This window comes from Hyla sarda, chromosome 4 (genome assembly GCF_029499605.1).
Source record: "Hyla sarda isolate aHylSar1 chromosome 4, aHylSar1.hap1, whole genome shotgun sequence".
NCBI classification, from domain to species: Eukaryota; Metazoa; Chordata; class Amphibia; order Anura; family Hylidae; genus Hyla; species Hyla sarda.
The window spans coordinates 47,390,584-47,406,396 of record NC_079192.1 but is presented as its reverse complement, the minus strand read 5'-3'; the positions used below and the strand labels follow the sequence as shown (position 1 = coordinate 47,406,396).

Below are 15,813 nucleotides of genomic sequence, written 5' to 3'. Positions count from 1 at the left end.
AGGTTAGCACAGCATTCTTGTTTTATGTCTCTGGGCCCTAGATTTCCCCGGTTGTTATTTGTTTTAGGGTTAGTTTTGCAGATTAGGGTTTATATTAGGGAAAGAAAGGGTACGTGATGTCTGGGTCAAAGTGATGTTTGGGTCAATGTTCACAGATAGATTAAGGAAAAGATTCAGGGAATCTAGTTTTTGGAGACCCAAAGGGGACTAATAAAGTGTAAAAAAAAAAAGAGTTTAATAAAAGTAAAAAAAGAAAAACATCCATTCACCCCTTTCATATTAAAAGTTTGAATCACTCCCCTTTTCCCAAATTCCATATAAAAAATATGGAAACATAATAAACAAACATATGTGGTATCGCTTTGTGAGTAAATGTCCGAACTATAAAAACCCCTTTAGGACCCAGACAATTTTCAGTGTAGGACCCGACCATTTTTTGCACATCTGACCACTGTCACTTTAAGCATTAATAACTCTGGAATGCTTTTACCATTCATGATTCCGAGTTTGTTTTTTTCGTGACATATTCTACTTTATGTTAGTGGTAAAATTTTGTTAATACTTGCATCATTTCTTGGTGAAAAATGCAAAAATTTGATGGAAAAAATTTAACATTTAGCATTTTTTTTTTAAACTTTGAAGCTCTCTGCTTATAAGGAAAATGAATATTCCAAATAAATTATATTTTGATTCACATATACAATATGTCTACTTTAAACCTGCATCATAAAGTTGACATGTTTTTACATTTTGAAGACACCAGAGGGCTTCAAAGTATAGCAGCAATTTTCTAATTATTCACAAAATTTTCAAAATCGAAATTTTTCAGGGACCAGTTCAGTTTTGAAGTGGATAAGGGCCTTCATATTAGAAATACCCCACAAATGACCCCATTATAAAAACTGCACCCCTCAAAGTATTCAAAATGACATTCAAAAGGTTTGTTAACCCTTTAAGTGTTTCACAGGAATAGCAGCAAATTGAAGGGGTAATAGGAGAAAATGCCCCCCAAAATCTGTAACCCCATCTCTTCCTAGTATGGAAATACCCCATGTCAGGATGTAAAATGCTCTGTGGGCGAACTACAATGCTCAGAAGAGAAGGAGTCACATTTGGCTTTTGGAAAGCAAATTTTGCTGAAATGGTTTTTGGGGGGCATGTCGCATTTAGGAAGCCCCTATGGTGCCAGAACAGAAAAAAAAAACGCATGGCATACTATTTTGGAAACTGCACCCCTCAAGGAACGTAACAAGGGGTACAATGAGCCTTAACACCTCACAGGTGTCTGACGACTTTTTGTTAAAGTTGGATGTGTAAATGAAATACATCATATGTTGATGTAAAGTGCTCTGCGGGTGAACTACAATGCTCAGAAGAGAATGAGCTTTTGGAGAGGGAATTTGTTTGGAATGGAAGTCGGGGGCCATGTGCGTTTACAAAGCCCCCCGTGGTGCCAGCACAGTGGACTCCCCCACATGTGACCCCATTTTGGAAACTACACCCCTCACAGAATTTAATAATTGGTACAGTAAGCATTTACACCCCACTTGTGTTTGACAGATCTTTGGAACAGTGGGCTGTGCAAATGAAAAATTACATTTTTAATTTTCACGGACCACTGTTCCAAAAATATGTCAGACATCAGTGGGGTGTAAATGCTCACTGCACCCCTTATTACATTACCTGTGGGGTGTAGTTTCCAAAATGGGGTCACATGTGGGGGGGGGGTCAATTTTTCTGGCACTATGGGGGCTTTGTAAATACACTTGGCCTTCAATTCCGGACAAATTGTCTCTTCAAAAGCTCAATGGCGCTCCTTCTCTTCTGAGCATTGTAGTTCGCCTGCAGAGCACTTTACATCCACATAAGGGGTTTGTTCTTACTCAGAAGAAATGAGGTTACAAATTTTGGGGGGCTTTTTTCCTATTTTCCCTTGTGAAAATGAAAAATTTAGGGTAACACCAGCATTTTAGTGAAAATTTTCATTTTTCCATCCAACTTTGAAGAATTTTCATTAAACACCTGTGGGGTGTTAAGGCTCACTATACCCCTTGTTACGTTCCGTGAGGGGTTTGCGTTTATGTCAGAACCGCTGTAAAACAGCCACCCCTATGCAAATCACCAATTTAGGCCTCAAATGTACATAGTGCACTCTCACTCCTGAGCCTTGTTGTGCGACCGCAGAGCATTTTATGCCCACATATTTCCATACTCAGGAGAAATTGCGTTACAAATTTTGGGGGTCTTTTTTTCCTTTCTTCCTGGGGCAACACCAGAATGTTAGTGTAAAATTTTTAATTTTTTTACACTAACAGGCTGATGTAGCCCCAACTTTTCCTTTTCATAAGAGGTAAAAGGAGAAAAAGCCCGCCAAAATTTGTAGTGCAATTTCTCCCGAGTACAGAAATACCCGATAAGTGGCTTTAAACTGTTTCCTTGAAATACGACAGGGTTCCGAAGTGAGAGAGCGCCATGCACATTTAAGGACTAAATTTGTGATTGCATAGGGGTGGACAGAGGGGTATTCTACGCCAGCGATTGCCAAACAGCAACAGCTGGAGGCACACTGGTTGGAAAACCTTCAGTTCTGTTCTGTTACCTAACTCAGTATTTTCCAACCAGTGTGCCTCCCGCTGTTGCAAAACTACAACTCTCAGCATGTACTGATCGCCAAAGGGCATGCTGGGAGATGTAGTTATGCAACAGCTGGAGGTACGCAACTACAACTCCCAGCATGCTGAGACAGCTGTTTGCTGTTTGGGCATGCTGAGATTTGCAGTTTTGCAACATCTGGAGGGCTACAGTTTAGAGACCACTGCACAGTGATCTCCAAACTGTGGCCATCCATATGTTCCAAAACTACAAATCCTAGCATGCCCAGACAGCAAACTGCTGTGTGGGCATGCTAGGAGTTGTAGCTTTGCAAGATCTAGAGGGCCACAGTTTAGAGACCACTGCACAGTGATCTCCAAACTGTAGCTGCCATTTACCGCAGACAATCGTAGCCTCTGCCGCTGCCAATGGGTAAGTGGACTTCGGCGCTGGTCCCCGTTCTGCCCAGCCTATTGTGGGTGGTCAGAACGGGGAAACAGAAAGTTAACCCCCCCGCCCCCAATCTGCTATAGGTCGTCGCTTCTAGATGACCAATAGCAGGGATAGGAGTCGTGGCACCCCTGCCGCCTCACTCCTATCCCTTCAGAGGGATCGTGGGTGTCTTGGACAACCTCGATCCCCCTTATTTTCCAGGTCACCATAGACCCGTATGACCCGGAATTGCGCAAATTGCCGGTGTGAATTCACCGGCGATTTGCAGCGATCGCCGACATGGGGGGGGGGGGGGTGTCTGATGACCCCCTGGGCATTTGAGCGGGGTGCCTGCTGATCGATATCAGCAGTCACACCGGAATTCCCATGGACGTACCGGTATGTCATGGGTCCTTAAGACCGCTTCTTTCATTTTTCAAAGGCCCTTTTAAAAATAAAAAAATAAAAGCCATCTGATTGGTTGCTATGGGCAACTGGGCAACTTTTCTCTACACAGGTTTTGATAAATCTCCCCCATAGTATTGCAGAAATTCATTATGTGTATATAGGTAGTAAGAAAGCAGAATGCTTAGATTTATTTTGTATAACATGCCGATGAAGAGATCTGGGAGGTCTTGAAAACTTGCAAACTATATCTTACTTGGGTATCATCCTTACTCCACTTATCTCCTATATACTCTACCTCTGGTATAAACAATGATAATTTCCCTATATCGGCCAGTAGGTGTCAGTGTTTGCTAAGCTCGTTTCACATCCAGGAAGGTCTAGAGTCTGTAGAATGAATTTTCATATCTTAAAGGTTACCTAAAATAAAAAAATAACAAAAACTTTTGACACGTCATAGAAATACTGCTGCTGCCTGTTCACTTTAGTGACCATCGGAAGTCTAAGCACCCCGATACCCCCTCCCCCAATCAAAACATCTGACATTTTTTAAAACGTTTTGTTTTTGCACCGCCATATTCTGACAGCCCTAAGATGTTTATTTTTCTGCTGACTTGATTTTTGAAGAATGAGATGTATTGGCAGTGGTAGTATTCTGAGTATTCTGGGGTACTTATAACTTATTGATTTTTTTTTTTGGGGGGGGGGGGGGGCGGGGACAATAGGAAAACAGCATTTTGCCCACATGGGTGGTGTGGTGGCTCACTGGTTAACACTGTTCGCTTGAACCATTGGAGTCCTGGGTTCAAGCCCCAAAATTTCTATGAATGTTTTTTGTTTATTTTTTTATAAATGATTTCTTGCTGTATTTTCCCTATGACTCTGTAGCACCGCCATATGCTGTAAAACAGTAAAAGCAGACACCATTTATATATGGGGCTCACGGTAAAAGGGATTATGTGACATTTAACTTTTTAAATTCTACCCAGCTGCCACATAACCTCTTTAACAGCTGACTGCTGCAACATACAGTATATCATTATCCAATAATAGGCACGTGGTTAGGGCAGCCATAAATATTATAGTGTTGAGCGGCATAGGCCATATTCGAACTCGAGATACTTCGAGAATATACGGACGAATATTTGTCATATATTCGATTAAATTGCATATTTGTAATATTCGTTTTTTTCCCCGCATATACGTAAATTCGCATATGTGAAAATTCGCATATGTGAAAATTTATGAACTTTATATCAAGTATACCAGTGTAACTTGATAGAAGCAGCAGAAGGGAGGGATCAATATTCGCAAATATTCGCATATGCGAATATTCGCCCGGCGGTCTCACACAGTAGTATTAGAGCCTTCTTTACACCACACAAGCTGGAAGCAGAGAGGGATGATCACTGTGATGTGTACTGTGGAAAAAAAAAAAGCGAATATTCGTAATTTCGAATATATAGTGCTATATTCGCGAATATTCGCGAATATGCGATATTCGCAAATAAAATTTGAATTGCGAATATTCGCGAGCAACGCTATTATGGTAGATAAGTTGATGCCAAATATGTCTGGGGACACTCATTTTGGTGGAGAATCATACGCAATCAGCTGGGGAAATCCATTTTGTCCAGTCCAGACATTAAAGCACCCAATACACAGTGGCATGACAGCTCTGGGGTGAATGAATGAGGCGATCTCTATTACACTTTCACACACGTCTGTACTTGATCACACAGCTCTCTAAGAAAGCTCCCCTGCCTGGATAATATAAGATAGGAATTTCCATATTAATGCTTCCTGCATAACAAGAGCCAGGCTGAAAAACATGCAAAGCATATTACCGGTGTAAAGTATTCCTGCTGGCCTCGTGCCTTGTGGGTTGGCACAAACATTTGTTAAATCTTCTTTAACTCCAGAGATGCATTACCATGTGCTCTCCACAGTTCAGCGTGGAGAGGGCCTATTTTATATTTTAAAATTTTATTTTCTCCTTTTTAGGTCCCTAAAGGGGACTTTTATGAGCAATCATTAGATTGCTTATACGGATCAATGCTATGCTATTGCAAAGTACTGGCCAGTCACATTGGTGCTCTGCAAAAAGAACCTGTCTGAGGCAGACTCAATAAGGAGATTGCCCCTTAGCCATGGAAGCCGATCTACACCCATTGTAAGGGAAGGGGGGGGGGGGGACGAATCAGACAGTTGAGACGTGCCAATCCTGAAACTGCTACAATAAGAGCATTTAAGGGGTAAATGGCCAAACTCAGTATGCCGACAGCCGACAACCATTGGCTGATAGCAGCCGACAACCATTGGCTATGAAGCGATGTCCAGCAATGTTACATTGCTGGCTGTTAGGGCACTGGCGTTCGAAGTAACAAAGGCAAGTAGAGGCCGATTGTCAGCTGAATAGGAACACTATTTCCCAAAATTTGTCAAGTGTAAAAGAGCCAGTGATCAGCCAACAAATGGAAAAAAAAAAGCATTGAAGAAGGTAAAGATGCTGGCACTGGTGAATATCGTTAGTAGTAAACGACAAGGTACTTGACTGGTGCAGCAGTGAGACAGCAACTCCTGCAGTGGTAGACTTCACCTGGTGCACAACCCATGTATAGAGATACGGCAATCTCAACAAAGTAAAAAGAAGAAATCACGGGGGCACTCACGGTACTTCGGTCAAAGCAGGCTTCTTTATTCAGGTAGCGGCCCCTGGCGCCCCGCCAGAACATCTGTTGAGCCGCTACCTGAATAAAGAAGCCTGCTTTGAGCGAAGTACCGTGAGTGCCCCCGTGTTTTCTTCTTTTTACTTAAATGAAAAAAAAGCTTGTTCTTTGGCTGATCGCATTTTTGGTGCAGCCATTTAAATAATGGTTATTGCCCCCACATCGCCCTGTATAAACTGCAGATGTGCAATAATGATAATGAAATCAAAAGGGCAGCCAGAATAATCCAGCTACAAGTATGTGGTCTGGTAGGGGAATGGATTCAGTGCTGGCCAGGGGATCTGGTCAGGAGGCCAAAATGTTTTGTTAGTTGGCCTGTGGTGGGGTTGGTAACCATTCTGTGGTCTCCTGAAGGTGTTCATAGTGCTATTTGTGATTTTAATACCGTCAGCTGGAGGTATATCCTGGATACAGCGGTTGGGGGTGCCCTACTGCATTTCATGTCCCCTCTTTAGAGGAGAAGCCATGGCGCAATGCTATGCGTCACGCAATAACCACCAATGGTGCACCTGTCTTCCACTTTTAATAGGGTCCATCATTCCAACATGACTTCTGGGACAAAAAGCTCTGCATGCTGCACTATACTGCCTGTGAAGTCTGAACAAACTGCTGACAGACGTTTCGACAGCCTCTATTGGCAATGTGAGCATTTCATGTATAGCTGGTCATATCCTTAGCGTATTCAGATGGAAATTTCTGTCTCTTAGGGATACTTGGCTTGAGAAGGTTAATAACCACTGCTGTAGGCCTTTCTTGGTGATGTAGAGAAAATGCCTCTTGTGGGTCTCCCAAGAGTACACCAAGTACTATGCGACTTCTCTCTCTACAGCCCCCTTTGTCACTCAATCTGGCCTCTAGCCTACTGCCCCTCTCTTGTGATGATCAAGCCGTTCTGACCTTCCTTCTGCAAGGAAAAAGCCACCCACATCACCAATGGAAAAGCCCAGACCCATCCATTCTTACAAACCTTTCGCAGATCAAACATGGCACCAAACCTCTTAGTTTTAGTCTCTTTAGTCTTATGGTACCACTACCAAGACAGGGCATGGTGGCAATATACTGCGGCCCATCAGTTCCAGCAACCAAGGACCTAAGGGTAGACAAGCAGCAAATAATGCTAAATTAAATTAACACAGTAGGAGGTATATACTGAATATACACAAGATTAACATCACATTTACATAGCAATACCAATATCACAACAAAGTGGTCTTAGGCAATGTCTCAAGGCATAACGTTTACCCACGTACGTTCAAAGATTTCACAAAAACCAACACGTTACCTAGTTGCTGATAATAATGCAGTGAGACGTGAGCGGCACAAATACCAATGGCGATAATCCAATGAGTTAGATCCCCGACATTCCAGTCTGCAATAGTCTGAGAGATTACTGGCTTTATGGAAGTCTATCCAGTTTATACAGAGGTTTATTAAGACATCAGTCCACATAGTGTAGAATATTTACAAGGATGTGTATCATGAGCAATAGACGAGGACAAGCTGCAGAGTATTCCATGGCAGCTAGGGGCAGTGCCCTGTCATCATTGAATGGGATACAAGGCATTTATTGAAGTGCAACACCTGTCTATGGCGTTTAATACCACACACAACCTGTGGACAAGTGTGGTGCTGTCTTCTCCCCATTGTTCTGTTTGTATTATTCAGTGTAAGTCCAGGCTAGTTATGATGGCCTTCGATGTTGTAGACACACAGCCCTTCTCCTGGTATACTTGCACCATCTCCTTTTTCTTCCAACCCAACCAATGTGTATATCTTAGACTGAGTTCACACCTGTATTGTAGATTCACTTATATCTGCTCGGTCATAGCAGCAGCTAAAGAAAAAAGACAAACGTCTGTATCCAGCATACAACAGATAAAAATGAAGCCTGACAGACCTTATTAACTCGTAAGGGGGTCCGTCATGTTCCATTGTGGGGCCCATTGTTTTTACAGGAAAAACATTGCCATATGTTGTGCTGTTCTTCACATCAAATGTGACGGAATATGAAAAGGAGGTCTCCGCAGACATGAACAAAATCCTTACTCCGAAGGACTAGCATTGCCTGTAGTAGTCATACATTTCCACTGCTAGATTAGAGGTTTGCTGGAACCTTTTATGGATGGTCTATGTGGTGTCCCAGCACCAATAGCTGTCCGAAGGCTTTGGACCGTCTCCGGCAGCTTGGTAGCATACAGTGTTGTGCCCACCAAAGGACTTACTGTGATATTAAATATGATTACATTCTATTGCAAAGTAATATACTGCTCAAAAAAATAAAGGGAACACTAAGATAACACATCCTAGATCTGAATGAATGAACTAATAGTATGAAATACTTTCGTCTTTACTTAGTTGAATGTGCTGACAAGAAAATCACACAAAAATTATCAATGGGAATCAAATGTATCAACCCCTGGAGGTCTGGATATGGAGTCACACTTAAAATCAAAGTGGAAAACCACACTACAGGCTGATCCAACTTTATGTAATGTCCTTAAAACAAGTCACAATAAGGCTCAGTAGTGTATGTGGCCTCCACGTGCCCGTATGACCTCCCTACAATGCCTGGGCATGCTCCTGATGAGGTGGCGGATGGTCTCCTGAGGGATGTCCTCCCAGACCTGGACTAAAGCATCCGCCAACTCCTGGACAGTCTGTGGTGCAACGTGGCGTTGGTGGATGAAGACAGACATGATGTCCCAGATGTTCAATCGGATTCAGGTCTGGGGAACGGGCGGGCCAGTCCATAGCATCAATGCCTTCCTCTTGTAGGAACTGCTGTCACACTCCTGCCACATGAGGTCTAGCATTGTCTTGCATTAGGAGGAACCCAGGGCCAATCGCACCAGCATATGGTCTCACAAGGGGTCTGAGGATCTCATCTCGGTACCTAATGGCAGTCAGGCTACCTCTGGCAAGCACATGGAGGGCTGTGCGTCCCCCCAAAGAAATGCCACCCCACACCATTACTGACCCACCACCAAACCGGTCATGCTGGAGGATGTTGCAGGCAGCAGAACATTCTCCATGGCGTCTCCAGACTCAGTGTGAACCTGCTTTCATCTGTGAAGAGCACAGTGCGCCAGTGGTGAATTTGCCAATCTTGGTGTATTCTGGCAAATGCCAAACGTCCTGCATGGTGTTGGGCTGTAAACACAACCCCCACCTGTGGACGTCGGGCCCTCATACCACCCTCATGGAGTCTGTTTCTGACCGTTTGAGTGGACACATGCACATTTGTGGGCTCTGTGCGGCTCTGGAGGTCATTTTGCAGGGCTCTGGCAATGCTCCTCCTGCTCCTCCTGGCAAAAAAGTGGAGGTAGCGGTCCTGATGCTGGGTTGTTGCCCTCCTATGGCCTCCTCCACGTTTCCTGATGTACTGGCCTGTCTCCTGGTAGCGCCTCCATGCTCTGGACACTACGCTGACAGACACCGCAAACCTTCTTGCATCAGCTCGCATTGATGTGCCATCCTGGATGAGCTGCACTACCTGAGCCACTTGTGTGGGTTGTAGACTCAGTCTCATGCTACCACTAGAGTGAAAGCACCGCCAGCATTCAAAAGTGACCAAAACATCAGCCAGGAAGCATAGGTACTGAGAAGTGGTCTGTGGTCACCAACTGCAGAACCACTCCTTTATTGGGGATGTCTTGCTAATTGCCTATAATTTCCACCTGTTGTCTGTTCCATTTGCACAATACCATGTGAGATTGATTGTCAATCAGTGTTGCTTCCTGAGTGGACAGTGGGATTTCACAGAAGTGTGATTCACTTGGAATTACATGGTGTTGTTTAAAGGAGTACTCCAGTGGAAAACTTATTTTTTTATCAACTGGTGCCAGAAAGTTAAACAGATTTGTAGATGACTTCTATTAAAAAATCTTTACCCTTCCAGTACTTTTTAGCTGCTGTATACTACAGGGGAAATTCTTTTCTTTTTTGTCTTGTCCACAGTGCTCTCTGCTGACACCTCTGTCCATGTCAGGAACTGTCCAGAGTAGCATAGGTTTGCAATGGTGATTTTCTCCTGCTCTGGACAGTTCCTGATACTGGCAACAGGTGTCAGCAGAGAGCACTGTGGACAAGACAAAAAAGAAATTAAAAAAGAAAATAATTTTCTCTGTAGTATACATCTGCTAAAAAAGTACTGGAAGGGTAAAGATTTTTTTTTTATAGAAATAATTTATAAATCTGTTTAACTTTCAGGCACCAGTTGATTTAAAAAAAAAAATTTTTTTCCATCCAAGTACCCCTTTAAGTGTTCCCTATATTTTTTTGAGCAGTGTATATTTTTCTAATCACTTATATTCTTTTTATGTGTATATATGTTTTTATGTGTTACTGTACCCTTAAATGAGAGCAGTGAACCCCATGTGACCCTGCCTGCCAATGGGAACCCTAAAGTCTCCCCTGTATAGTGTAGTGAGGGAGTTTTTCAGTTTAGTTCCTGCAAGCTGAGCTACAGTGTGGTTCAGGTGTGCTGTGTGTCGTGTGCTCTGAGGAGAGGCCTATTTTAAATCTAATCTCAACTGGTCATCCTGCAAGGATTACTCGCATGGTGGAAGTTCATGCCCCTGCGGAGAAGGCTTCAGTACCTTGACAGGACCCTAGCTACCAGGATTCATTTTTCCATCTCACAAATCAGTATTAATCTGTTTGGTGAAAGTACCACAAGTCCAAGCAAGGCAACAGGGCTCCCAAGGGGTTATGCTGTACTCTCTCACCTAAAGCCAGCTGTATGTGTATTACCATCTGCACCAGCTCAGTAAAGACAGTTATCGGTAACCTGACGTCGGTGTGTTTATTTACTCCCCGTGTCTGGCCCAGGAGAAGCTGTCCCCAACCTTGGACCGTGTATAGGATAATGGTGTCCTGGCGTCACGAAGTGATCAGGTATTTCCACTAACACAACCCCGTGTCACCACATCTACCCTCAGAAAAAGCCATCAATATCTGATTGGTTAAAGGGGTACTCCGGCCCTAAGACATCTTATCCCCTATCCAAAGGACAGGGGATAAGATGTCTGTCCACGGGGTCCCCCCCGCAATCTTGAATTCAGCACCCACCTCGTGGAGCTGCGCGCTGCGCTGCCAGCTCAGAATCTGCTGTGTGACGACCACAGGGCCGGAGTATCGTGACACCTCCGCCCCTGTGTGACATCACGCCCCGCCCCCAATATGCAAGTCTATGGGAGGGGGCGTGACGGTCGTCACACCCTAGTCCACCAGAGATATTATACCTAAAACACTGTAAATGATTAGAGATATTGGGGATGATTTATCAAAACCTGTGCAAGGAAAAGTTGACCAGTTGTCCACAGCAACCAATCAGATGGCTTCTTGTTTTCAGAGGCCTTTTAAAAAAAATGAAAGAAGCGATCTGATTGGTTGCTATGGGTAACTGGTTCACTTTTCCTCTGCACAGGTTTTAATGAATCTCCTCCATTATCTTTAAAAGAATCTTATAAACACCAAAATAAATTACCTATAAAACTCCATGGACAATCAATGACATTACCCCTAAAATACCCTGGACCACCAGGGATGTTACTCCTAAAACACAATAAACCACCAGGCCCTTCACCACACTGGACCAATAGTATATTAACCCCTTAAGGACTCAGCCCATTTTGGCCTTAAGGACTCAGACAATTTAATTTTTACGTTTTCATTTTTTCCTCCTCGCCTTCTAAAAATCATAACTCTTTTATATTTTCATCCACAGACTAGTATGAGGGCTTGTTTTTTGCGCGACCAGTTGTCCTTTGTAATGACATAACTCATTATATCATAAAATGTATGGCGCAACCAAAAAATTTTTGTGGGGAAATTAAAACGAAAAATGCAATTTTGCTAATTTTGGAAGGTTTTGTTTTCACGCCGTACAATTTACGGTAAAAATGACGTGTGTTCTTTATTCTGAGGGTCAATACGATTAAAATGATACCCATTATTACATACCTTTATATTATTGTTGCGCTTAAAAAAAATCACAAAACTTTTTAACCAAATTAGTACGTTTATAATCCCTTTATTTTGATGACCTCTAACTTTTTTATTTTTCCGTATAAGCGGCGGTATGGGGGCTCATTTTTTGCGCCATGATCTTTACTTTTTTTTGATACCACATTTGCATATAAAAAAACTTTTAATTCATTTTTTATAATTTTTTTTTAATAAAATGTATTAAAAAAGTAGGAATTTGGGACTTTTTTTTTTTTTTCGTTCACGCTGTTCACCGTACGGGATCATTAACATTTTATTTGAATAGATCGGACATTTACGCACGCGGCGATACCAAATATGTCTATAAAAAAAATTTTACGCTTTTTGGGGGTAAAATAGGAAAAAACGGCCGTTTTAGTTTTTTATTGGGGGAGGGGATTTTTCACGTTTTTTTTTAACTTTTACTTTTACATTTTTTTTTACACTTGAATAGTCCCCATAGGGGACTATTCATAGCAATACCATGATTGCTAATACTGATCTGTTCTATGTATAGGACATAGAACAGATCAGTGTTTTCGGTCATCTTCTGCTCTGGTCTGCTCGATCACAGACCAGAGCAGGAGATGCCGGGAGCCGGGCGGAGGAAGGAGAGGGGACCTCCGTGCGGCGTTATGAATGCAGCGCTGCGGGCGATCCGATCATTCATTCAAACCGCGCACTGCCGCAGATGCCGGGATCTGTATTGATCCCGGCACCTGAGGGGTTAATGGCGGACCCCCGTGAGATCGCGGGCGTCGGCCATTGCCGGCGGGTCCCTGGCTGCGATCAGCAGCCGGGATCAGCCGCGCATGACACGGGCATCGCTCCGATGCCCGCGGTTATGCACAGGACGTAAATGTACGTCCTGGTGCGTTAAGTACCACCTCACCAGGACGTACATTTACGTCCTGCGTCCTTAAGGGGTTAAAGGGGTTATCCAGGAAAATCCTTTTTTTTTACATATAAACTGGCTCCAGAAAGTTAAATAGATTTGTAAATTACTTCTATTAAAAAATCTTAGTCCTTTCAGTACTTATGAGCTGCTGAAGTTGAGTTGTTTTTTTCTGTCTAAATCCTCTCTGATGACACCTGTCTCGGGAACCGCCCAGTTTAGAAGCAAATCCCCATAGCAAACCATTTCTACTCTGTGCAGTTCCCGAGACAAGCAGAGATGTCAGCAGAGAGCACTGTTGTCAGACAGAAAACAACAACTCAACTTCAGCAGCTGATAATTATTGAAAGGATTAAGATTTTTTAATAGAAGTAATTTACAAATCTGTTTAACTTTCTGGAGCCAGTTTATAAATAATAAAAAAAAAAGTTTTTTCCTGGAATACCCCTTTAACCCCCTCTAAAATACCATAACTCACCAGAGATTGAACCCCCCTAAACATGTTTGACCACTAGCAATATAACCCATTAAACACTCTAGACCAGTGGTCTCCAACCTGTGGACCTCCAGATGTTGCAAAACTACAACTCCCAGCATGCCCGGACAGCCGTTGGCTGTCCGGGCATGCTGGGAGTTGTAGTTTTGCAACATCTGGAGGTCCGCAAGTTGAAGACCACTGCTCTAGACCATCAGAGACATTACTCCCAAAGAACCCTATACCACTAGACATGTTACCCCTAAAACAACCTGGACAACCACATAGTATGACATCCCAGCAGGGATATTATAATTAACCCTTAGAAAACAAGGGATTGCGAACCTTCTGAAAGTATTATTTAAAAACATGTATCACACTGTTATTACGTTTAATCAGTTTTTATTGAGTTTCATTGGTAAACAGCAGTAAACCGGTCATGCAATGTTGTCTTGTAATAACATAACATTGCTTCTCTCCCTTCCCTAGCACGAAGGCCAAAGCTCACTACTAGAGATGAGCGAACTTACAGTAAATTCGATTCGTCACGAACTTCTCGGCTCGGCAGTTGATAACTTATCCTGCGTAAATTAGTTCAGCTTTCCGGTGCTCCCGTGGGCTGGAAAAGGTGGATACAGTCCTAGGAGACTCTTTCCTAGGACTGTATCCACCTTTTCCAGCCCACCGGAGCACCGGAAAGCTGAACTAATTTATGCAGGATAAGGCTTGGTTCACATGACATTTTTGCCATACTGTTTTCAATCCGTTTTTCTAAAGAAAACCGTATGATAAAAAAACGGATGGAACAGTATGGGAAAAAAGTAAACCGTATGCGTTTTTAAACTGTATACTGTTTTTAAAAGTGCATACAGTTCCGTCAGTTTTTATAAAAAGAAAACATAAGTTTTTGAAAATGTTGTAAATTTTTAATGGGAGGGGTCTTGGTGGGGACTTTAGGATGCAAATGCGCATGTGCAAAGTAAAAACCGTATACGGTTTCCCGTATGGAACCGTATACATGTGCGTTTCCCTTTGACGTCCATGTTAAAACAAACGTATGCGGTTGCAGTACGGTTTTTAAACCGGAGACAAAATCGTGGTCAACCACGGTCTGGACTCCGGTTTAAAAACCGTACTGCAACCACATACGTTTGTTTTAACATGGACGTCAATGGGAAACGCACATGTATACGGTTCTATACGGGAAACCGTATACGGTTTTTACTTTGCACATGCGCATTTGCATCCTAAAGTCCCCGCCCCACACCCCTCCCATTAAAAATGGACAAAATTATCAAAAACATATGTTTTTTTTTTAAATAAAAACTGACGGCACTGTATGCACTTTTAAAAACAGTATACAGCTTATAAACGCATACGGTTTACTTTTTCCCATACTGTTCCATCCGTTTTTTTTTGCCATATGGTTTTCTTTAGAAAAATGGATTGAAAACAGTATGGCAAAAACGTGATGTGAACCCAGCCTAAGTCATCAACTGCCGAGCCGAGAAGTTCGTGACGAATCGAATTTACTGTAAGTTCGCTCATCTCTACTCACTACATCAGACGGGATCCCATGTTGATTATAGTGGGATCGTCTTGTTGGAGAGCTGAGGAGCAATGTCATGACCTCAGCACCCACACAAGTATAAACATTGGGGGCATTTATGAAGCTTCAGCAGCGTACAGGCTCCCGGCCAGCGCACAAGTTTGCTGGATTTATGTAGAGGTGGACGCATCTCCGTAACTCCAGCAAGCCCATGGTGGTGGCCCTGCATTGGGAACACTAAGGCGCAAACACAGGTAAGGACTCCTATACACAGTAGACCTAAAATCAGGTCGGCCAACCATCTAATGTTTGTTTTTTGTTTTTTTTTCTCTACATTATCTGTCGGGGGAGAGGAGGATTGGACATGTTGAATTCAACTGCCTGATCCTTCTGTTCTCAGGGATACAATCCTCTGCTGGAGGTGTATGGCAGTAGTATACACAAAGGGGGAGATTTATCCAAACCTGTGCAGAGGAAGAGTGGTGCAGTTGCCTATGGCAACCAATCAGATTGCTTCTTTCATTTTCCACAGGCCTCTAAAGAGGCCTGTGGAAAATGAAAGAAGCAATCTGATTGGTTGCTATGGGCAACTGCACCACTCTTCCTCTGCACAGGTTTGGATAAATCTCCCCATTAGAGTATTTATGTGTATAGAGGGATTGGGAGAGACAAACAAGCATTTAGCTAAGGCTTATCATATGTGTATGGCCAGCTTAAAGGGGTAGTCCGATGAAAAAAACATTTTTTT

The 15,813-nt window shown here is 42.9% G+C and overlaps 1 protein-coding gene across 1 annotated transcript in view; it reads right to left on the bottom strand.

Moving 5' to 3' along the window:
• Positions 1-15,813, bottom strand: part of LRRC8E (leucine rich repeat containing 8 VRAC subunit E) — a 156,355-nt gene that overhangs the window by 122,633 nt on the left and 17,909 nt on the right. Inside the window, exon 3 of the mRNA XM_056570753.1 lies at positions 7,126-7,248. The gene's annotated coding sequence lies outside the window, so the exon portion shown is untranslated. The remainder of the gene's footprint in view (positions 1-7,125; positions 7,249-15,813) is intronic.